This window comes from Puma concolor, chromosome A3 (genome assembly GCF_028749965.1).
Source record: "Puma concolor isolate L17-30 chromosome A3, mPumCon1.1.hap2, whole genome shotgun sequence".
NCBI classification, from domain to species: domain Eukaryota; kingdom Metazoa; phylum Chordata; class Mammalia; order Carnivora; family Felidae; genus Puma; species Puma concolor.
The window spans coordinates 46,530,076-46,539,040 of record NC_141669.1 but is presented as its reverse complement, the minus strand read 5'-3'; positions in this window follow the sequence as shown (position 1 = coordinate 46,539,040).

Genomic DNA, 8,965 nt, shown 5'->3' with positions numbered 1-8,965 from the left:
TCTATCTAGTAACCACTGTTCTACTGTCTGCTTCTATGAACAAACTGTTTTAGATTCTACATATAATTGAGAACATACAGTATTTTTCTCTGTGTCTCACTTGTTTTACTTAGCATAATATCATTCAGGTTCATCCATGTTGTCACAAATGGCAGGATCCCCTTCTTAAACCTTAATAGTATTCCATCAAGGGAATTTATTTATCCATTAATCTGTCAACTGACACTTAGGTTATTTTCATGCATTGCATGTTGTGAATAAAGCTACAATGAAAATGGTGATGCAGATATCTTTTCAAGCTATTTATTTCTTTTCCATTGAGACAAAGGAAACTTTTTATAGAAAACAGTGGGGGGGGGGGGGGAATAGGCAATATGAAGGCAATAGAGAAGTTTAAAATTTTGGAAGTTGAAAGTTGAACGGAAGAGAGAGATGACCATGGGTGGGATTGGGGATGAGAAATGAAAAGATTAATAGACCTAAGATATAGTACTGTGATCAAACCAGTAAAGCAGGTGGACTTTTAGCACATCTTTTACAGAGAAAAAAAACACAGAAATTTATGATTAGGAAATTATAGCAAAATAGGTAATTAAGAAAAGTGATAAATAATGTATTTGGAATTTATTAGAACCCAAAGGAAAGAAGATACATCCCTGCAAGTGTTTCTTTTTAGAAGAAATTAGTGAAAACCTTGAATAATTTTTTTTAACGTTTATTTATTTTTAAGACAGAGAGAGACAGAGCATGAACGGGGGAGGGGCAGAGAGAGAGGGAGACACAGAATCGGAAGCAGGTTCCAGGCTCTGAGCCATCAGCCCAGAGCCAGACGTGGGGCTTGAACTCACGGACCGCAAGATCGTGACCTGAGCTGAAGTCGGACGCTCAACCAACTGAGCCACCCAGGCGCCCCAACCTTGAATAATTTTGTAAAAAGAAATTAAAAGTGAGATCATAAACAGCAGTCAGAAGTGAAAAGGGAGATTACAAAGATACAGAATTAAATTGAATACCACAATAACACCACCTTGGAACCAGTAAATGTTTTAAAACCACCAGAAACCAGATCTGACAAGGCTTTGTTCCTGGTGGGAGTGTCTGCATTGTGTGAATGGAGGTCTTGATTCTTGGATTCCCCACAAAAGATATATATGAGGATCTGCACTCAAAGACAGCTAGAAGGAAAGTAGCAGTCACAAAGCAGCGTATTAAGGACTTTACACTCTCCAGGTGGGACAGCAGACCCATAGATGGCAACTGTGTTGAGGCTACAGGAGTTCTTTCACTTTTTTATGTGTGCTGGGGTCTTGGGTCATGGACAAGGCGGTCTCTAATGGAGGCTGTTTCCATTCATTTGGAGGACTCCTCCCACAGGTTAGCAAGAGGAGATTTTTACCCTATAATGTACCAGTCCTGGCAGCCTTCCCCATGGGGGAGTGGACTATAACTGCAAAGCAAATGCATTGTGATGAGTTTAGGGATTACCCTAGGGCAGAGGTGGAAGAGAAGAGTGCTGGTTCTGTACCTGTGGCTCTTGTCTGTTAACCCCAGGGTTTTGGAAGCCACCAGGCCAGGATGTTGTGCCCCCAGGCTTCTAATGTGTAATCTGTTTATCACCATTCTTGCCTCCAGCTCATGTCTAACTAACTCCCTACTCTTTCAGTTTAAGACAGAATATTGAATTACACAGAAAGAAAACTCCTCATAGTAATAATGAGATTATAATAATAGACATGAAATTACTATAAAAAACATTAGGGGCACCTGGGTGGTTCAGTTGGTTAAGCATCAGGCTTCAACTCAGGTCATGATCTCACGGTCTGTGAGTTTCAACCCTACCTTAGGCTCTGTGGTGACAGCTCAGAGCCTGAAGCCTGCTTTGGATTCTGTATATCCCTCTCTCTGCCCCTCCCCTGCTCCTACTCTGTCTCTCTCAAAAATAAATAAACATCAAAAGGTTAAAACAAAAACAAAATATTGGAGATTACATCAATAGACATGATCCAGCAAAAAATAATAAGGTGTTTCTAAATCAATAAGCCAACAAGTGGCACCTAAAAAATACTTATACATAGTAGCAAAAATCATACAAACAAAAACTAGAGTCACATCAATAGGGAACTAAATTACTGGAAACTTGATACAGATCAGTTTGCACTGATAAATACCTGGTTAAATTATTAAAATCCAGAGAGGAAAAGACGAAGAAAATCATATATCTAGGCATAAAATTAAGTCCTTACCCATGGAGAATAGTTAGGACACAGACATCTCCAAAGCATAGACATTTCCAGAGCAACTTCTAAAGCCAGATGTAGATGGAGCCATGTGTACAAAGTGCTGATGGAAAGAACATGTGGTCAAGAATATTATAGTAACCAAGTTACTTTCTTTAAGTTCAATAAAAACAGAAGCAAATGAAATTCAGAGGATAAAGTGTCCATCTTAATAAAACCACTCATCAACCAAACCCAGCAAGAGAATATGGACTGAGAAGCCAAGGTCAAAGATTAATAACAGAAGACACTGGAGCCATCTCTATAATGTTCAAATAGAGAAATGTAGTTGGGTATTCTTCATGTGTACAGGGATTCTTAAGCATTTAATATACAAAAGAGTATAACAACTATAAACCCTTTTAGAAATTCTAACAACAAAGTACAGATAATTAATGGGTCAAAACTTGGGATAATAAATTTGCAAATAGAGGAGCTGGCTAAAAGGACTTGGTATAACTGGGTATAATTAGGTACAACTGAATATAGAATTTCCTTAATATCTGTGTAAGTATGGTTGCAGAGTGGAATGTAAAGTGGTGTAAAATGGTGTAACCTTAAAAAACAAAAATAAGGAGACAAAGGTCATAACCTGTAGAAGAGACAAAAGGGTGTGAAGACTGTAAGAATGCTAATTTCTTAATTTTTTCATTAAAAGCTGTTAAATGATACAGTGATTTTGAAATGTATGGTTGAACAACTAAAACCATGATTTATGGTATTATTTGTACATGATTCATATGTTTTAAATAGTTTCATATTCTCTTTGCAACTAAGAAATATGTGTATAAATTTCAGCAGTTTCTTTTTATTTTAACTTTGGTTTGTTTTACTTCTTGCAATTTCAGCAGCAGGGAATTTAAAATACTTTATGAGAATGTGTATGAAACCACATTTTCACTATGGTACAAATAAGTTTGTGCAAAGACATGGAAATTTCCCTATATAGTTTAGGCCATTTCTATCTCTATGCATCTACACTATATCTGCAAAAATAAACATCTAGTAAAATAATCACCTAATGATGAAAATGGTTTTCTTTTTTCTTCCAAGTGGTAGGATGTTAGTGATATTTTTGTGTGACTGCATTTGTATGTATTTCTTGAGTTATTTTAATATGCATTTACTAAACATTTCTTATAATTCTATTCAAGTAGAAATCGTTATTTAATTTGAACCTTTTATTTAGTTTTCTGTCTCTACTTATATATAAACTTTCTTATTTAAAATCTCTATTAATCCAGGGGCGCCTGGGTGGCGCAGTCGGTTAAGTGTCCGACTTCAGCCAGGTCACGATCTTGCGGTCCGTGGGTTCGAGCCCCGCGTCGGGCTCTGGGCTGATGGCTCAGAGCCTGGAGCCTGTTTCCGATTCTGTGTCTCCCTCTCTCTCTGCCCCTCCCCCGTTCATGCTCTGTCTCTCTCTGTCCCAAAAATAAATAAAAACGTTGAAAAAAAATTAAAAAAAAAAAAAAAAAATCTCTATTAATCCAAATAAAAATTCCCACTCTTTTTTATAAATCTAGCATATTCCTAAAATCAAAACCTAACAATCATGAAACACAAGACACATTTTATAATACATATAATTCTGAATATAGAAGCAAATGTTTGTATTCAATATTTGGTAAACGAATCTGGAGATGATAATTTATAAAGACATATGGAAAAAGTAAAATTTATATTAGATATGCAGTATACCAGAGATAATATTAAGAAATCAAGTAGAATAATATTTTCAATTCTATTAGTTATATATTGTATTTTACTAAATATTAGTAATTTTCTATTTTCTATAAAAACGACTTATTTTTAATATTACCTCTTTCTCATTATTCTGTCTTTCCTCCCTATATCCTTTCTCTGATTTTCTTTTTTTTTTTTTTAATTTATTTTCAGAGAGAGAGAGAGGTAGGGGGAGGGGTAGAGAGAGAGAGAAGGAGAGAGAGAATCCCAAGCAGGCTCTGTGCTGTCAGTGCAGAGCCCGATGCAGAACTCAGTCTAATGAACCATGAGATCATGACGTGAGCTGATACCAAGAGTTAGATGCTTTATGGACTTTGCCATGCAGGTGCCCCATTTCTCTGATTTTCTTAAGTTTTGTCTACTTTTTTTTTTTTTTTTCATTTTATTTACTTTAGAGAGAGAGAGATTGGGGGAGAGGGGCAGATGGAGAGAGAAACTCTTAAGCAGGCTCCATGCTCCCTGCAGAGCTGGACTTGGGGCTCCATCCCACAACCCTGGAATCATGACCTGAGCTGAAACCAAGAGTTGGGCACTTAACTGACTGAGCCACCTAGGCATCCCTGAGTTTTATCTACTTTAATAGTCTTTGGATAGAGCCAGGTTTTAGATGTCTTATCAATTATTTAAAATTTTTTAATTTCTCATGTTTTTAATGTGAATTTTTTTTTTTTTTTTTAATTTTTTTTTTTCAACGTTTATTTATTTTTGGGACAGAGAGAGACAGAGCATGAAGGGGGGAGGGGCAGAGAGAGAGGGAGTCACAGAATCGGAAGCAGGCTCCAGGTTCTGAGCCATCAGCCCATAGCCTGACGCGGGGCTCGAACTCCCGGACCGCGAGATCGTGACCTGGCTGAAGTCGGACGCTTAACCGACTGCGCCACCCAGGCGCCCCTTAATGTGAATTTAATGCCACATTTATTTAAATATCTTATTTAGTAGAATATAATTTTTTTTCTGAGTACAATTTTAGCTCTCTTTATCCATTAGGTTTTGGTATTTCATGTTATCTTTGTTTATGATTTTTAAATGGTTTGCAACCTTTACTATGAATTCCACGGAGTTCTGTATCTGTGTATGGTGTGTGTGTGTGTGAAAGTATGTATGTTTCTTGTTATTAACTTTTTATTTGAAATATAACACATATTAATAATTACAAAAATCATGTGTATGTATCAATGACATAACAGAATGAACACACATGTGTTTCTATTAAGTGGGATCATGTGATCTGTAGTATGTGTGTGTTTGTGTGTGAGAGTGAGATCTTTTACTCAATGGAATTCATTGACATTGTTTCAGGTAACAATATTTCATTCATTGCTGTATAGTTGTAAATTGTATGAATGTACTGCAATTTATATATCCTGTTTCAGACTTTTGAATTGTTTCTAATTTAGGCTATTACACTGTGAACATTCTTATTCATGTGATTTTGCACATTTACTGCAGTTCTGATCAGTATTTACGTAGCAATAAAATTGTGTGGACACAAGACATCCATATGTTGAACTCCAGTAGATAATGTTGATTCATTTTTACAACTACTGTGCCAAATTTCACTTCTACCAGTGGTGTACAAGAGCTCTCATTTCTCCAAGTCTCACTAAAAGTGGGTGTCACTAGTTTTCTTAATTTTAGCCATTTTAGAGGGCATTCAGGGCTACCTCACTGTGGTATTAATTTGCATTACCCTGGAGACAAAGGTTTTTTTTTTTTTTTTTTTTTTTCCTTATGTGTATTAGCTATTTGTATATCTTCTTTTGAAAAAGCTTAGGTCGTTCTCTAATTTATTTGTAGGAGTCCTTAATCTGAGTATAAACTCTTATCAATTGTATATATTGAAAATACCTTCTCCCTCTCTGTGGCTTGTCCTTTTTATTCTTCAGGTTATGTCTTTTGGTGAATAAAAATCCTTAATTTTCATATCTAACTTATCAGTCTGTCCATTTATATCAGTGGTTTCTGTATCTTATTAAAAATCGCGACCACTTCATACCATGAAAATACTTTCCAAAGTTATCTTCTGGAAGGTTTATTTTCTTACCACGTCTTTTTTTTTTCTTTTTTTTCAATATGTGAAATTTATTGTCAAATTGGTTTCCATACAACACCCAGTGTTCATCCCAAAAGATGCCCTCTTCAATACCCATCACCCACCCTCCCTTCCCTCCCACCCCCATCAACCCTCAGTTTGTTCTCAGTTTTTAAGAGTCTCGTCTCTTATGCTTTGAATCTCTTTTTTTTCTTTTTTAATGTTTATGTGTTTATTCTTATTTTTCAACTAACTTGTCCTTAGTTGTGTTACTCTGCAGTCAGAGAATATAGAATAGCAGTTTTCTATGGAAAAATATTTACTGATATTTTCTGTGACATTTGAAAGATATCCAAGTACATTTGTAATATTTAAATCCTTCCCAGTCACCACTTCATTGAAGAAATTCCAGGAAAGTGTGATAAAACTCGGTTATGATGTGCTGGGGAAATATGGACTGTGTAATTCCTGCTTTTCAGATTCTATTGAGGCTTTCTCTATGGCCTTAATTTGATCAAATTTTAAAATATTACATGTTCACTGGGGGAACAAAAGCATATTTTTCTTTCAGTAAAGTTGAAATTGAACCTATCTACTTGACATTAGTAATGACATTAAGCATATCCTTCTGGCCTCATTTTTATTTTTTTCTTTATTCATCCAACAGGTATCTATAGAGTAACTAGTAAGCACTAGCTCTGTTGTAGGCTCTAGAGATTAAATTATGTCCAATGGAGGGGCACCTGGGTGGCTCAGTCGGTTAAGTGTCCGACTTTGACTCAGGTCACGATCTCGCAGTCCGTGTGTTCGAGCCCCACGTCGGGCTCTGGGCTGATGGCTCGGAGCCTGGATCCTGCTTCCGATTCTGTATCTCCCTTTCTCTCTGCCCCTCCCCTGTTCATGCTCTGTCTCTGTCTGTCTCAAAAATAAATAAACGTTAAAAAAATTAAAAATAAATTATGTCCAATGGATATGGTCCCTATGTACAATTTGATGAGAAGGAAATTTTGAAAGTAATGAATCCTATACAGGGAAGGAAGGTAATGATGCCCATAAAGGTATCATAAGTACAAGGTATATAAGCGAGGGATAAGACCTAGTCTTCTCTGGGAGTGAAAGAAGTCTCATTTTGGAAGTGATGGCTGGTTTATTTTTGATTAGTGAATGAGTAGGGGTTAAAGAGGTACAGCTGTGGTGGTGTGAGGTCAGGAGGATGAGACATGGCTTTATGCAGAGGGAACAGTATGTTCAAAGGTTGTATGGTAGAAAGGAGGGAGATACTTGCGAAGATCTGAAAGAAGGCGAGGGCAACTCTGAAGTAGGGTGAAGTGACCTGGAAGAATTAGCATGAAGCAGATCTCATAAAACTTGCAGATCATGTTAAAAATGATAACTCTTGGGGCGCCTGGGTGGCTCAGTCGGTTAAATGGCCGACTTCAGCTCAGGTCATGATCTCACAGTCCGTGAGTTCGAGCCCCACATCGGGCTCTGTGCTGACAGCTCAGAGCCTGGAGCCTGTTTCAGATTCTGTGTCTCCCTCTCTCTGACCCTCCCCTGTTCATGCTCTGTCTCTCTCTGTCTCAAAAATAAATAAATGTTAAAAAAAAATAACTCTTCTCAGAAAGACTGGTGTATCTGATAGTACATTTCACATAAAAACCCAAACTGCCTTAAATAATAAAAATGGGGGCGCCTGGGTGGCGCAGTCAGTTAAGCGTCCGACTTCAGCCAGGTCACGATCTCGCGGTCCGTGAGTTCGAGCCCCGCGTCAGGCTCTGGGCTGATGGCTCAGAGCCTGGAGCCTGTTTCCGATTCTGTGTCTCCCTCTCTCTCTGCCCCTCCCCCATTCATGCTCTGTCTCTCTCTGTCCCAAAAAATAAATAAACGTTGAAAAAAAAAATTAAAAAAAAAATAATAAAAATGGATTTATAGGCTATAATCTGTCTTTCAGGCTTATGGGATATTGGTTCGTTCCTTCCTTCCTTCCTTCCTTCCTTCCTTCCTTCCTTCCTTCCTTCCTTCTTTGTTATGAAAACTCCCATCTCCATCTCCTCTCCCTCTGTTCCCACACCACCTTCTTAGTTTTTTCAGTTCTGTCCTCAGGTTGGTTGATCCTCATGGAGTAAGATACTTACGATGGCACCCAGATCAGCATTATTTCAGTCACATCTCAGGGAGAGAAAAACAGCATTTATTCCCAACTTTGTCACTAAAGGTACCTGATTTCCTCTTGTGCTTTTATCATTTTCTCTTATATTAGTTCACCCTTTTTATATTTTGACATGTATGTATATATGTATGTGTATGTGTGTCTATGTGTGTATGTGTGTTTGTGTGTATACATATACAATGTAGTGGGTAAAGATTATGGGGGGAAATAACATTTCCATAGGATGGTTCTTTCATGGAATATGAGCATTTTCATTGAAACCCATATTTTCCAAGTATTCCTATTAATGTCTCTTTGTACTCATATCACATTTTATTTAAATATATGCCAATGATTTGAAAGTTCATTATGGCTTGTACCTAATATCAATAAATTCTATTATTCTTTTTCTCAGTGTGTTTGCCATGAATTCTACTTTTCATATTCTATTTTTATTCATATGTTCAAAAAATATATATTTTTTGTCAAATTCAATCAGAGTATTATACATTTTATTAATTTCTTTATGTGTAATTTGAGGAAGATAATACTTTATATTTTCTCTCATATAAAGCTTGCATCTATTTTGTGTTTAAATGTTCATCTCTCAAGACTTGGCCTATTATAACATAACTTTCCTATACTTGTTTATTTTTATTGGTTTTTCATTTAGTTGGAGTACTTCTAAGGGCACTTTATTTTTCAGAGACGATAGGCTAGTTATTTATGTTTTGACTTGACTATCTGAAAATTTCATTTGGTTGT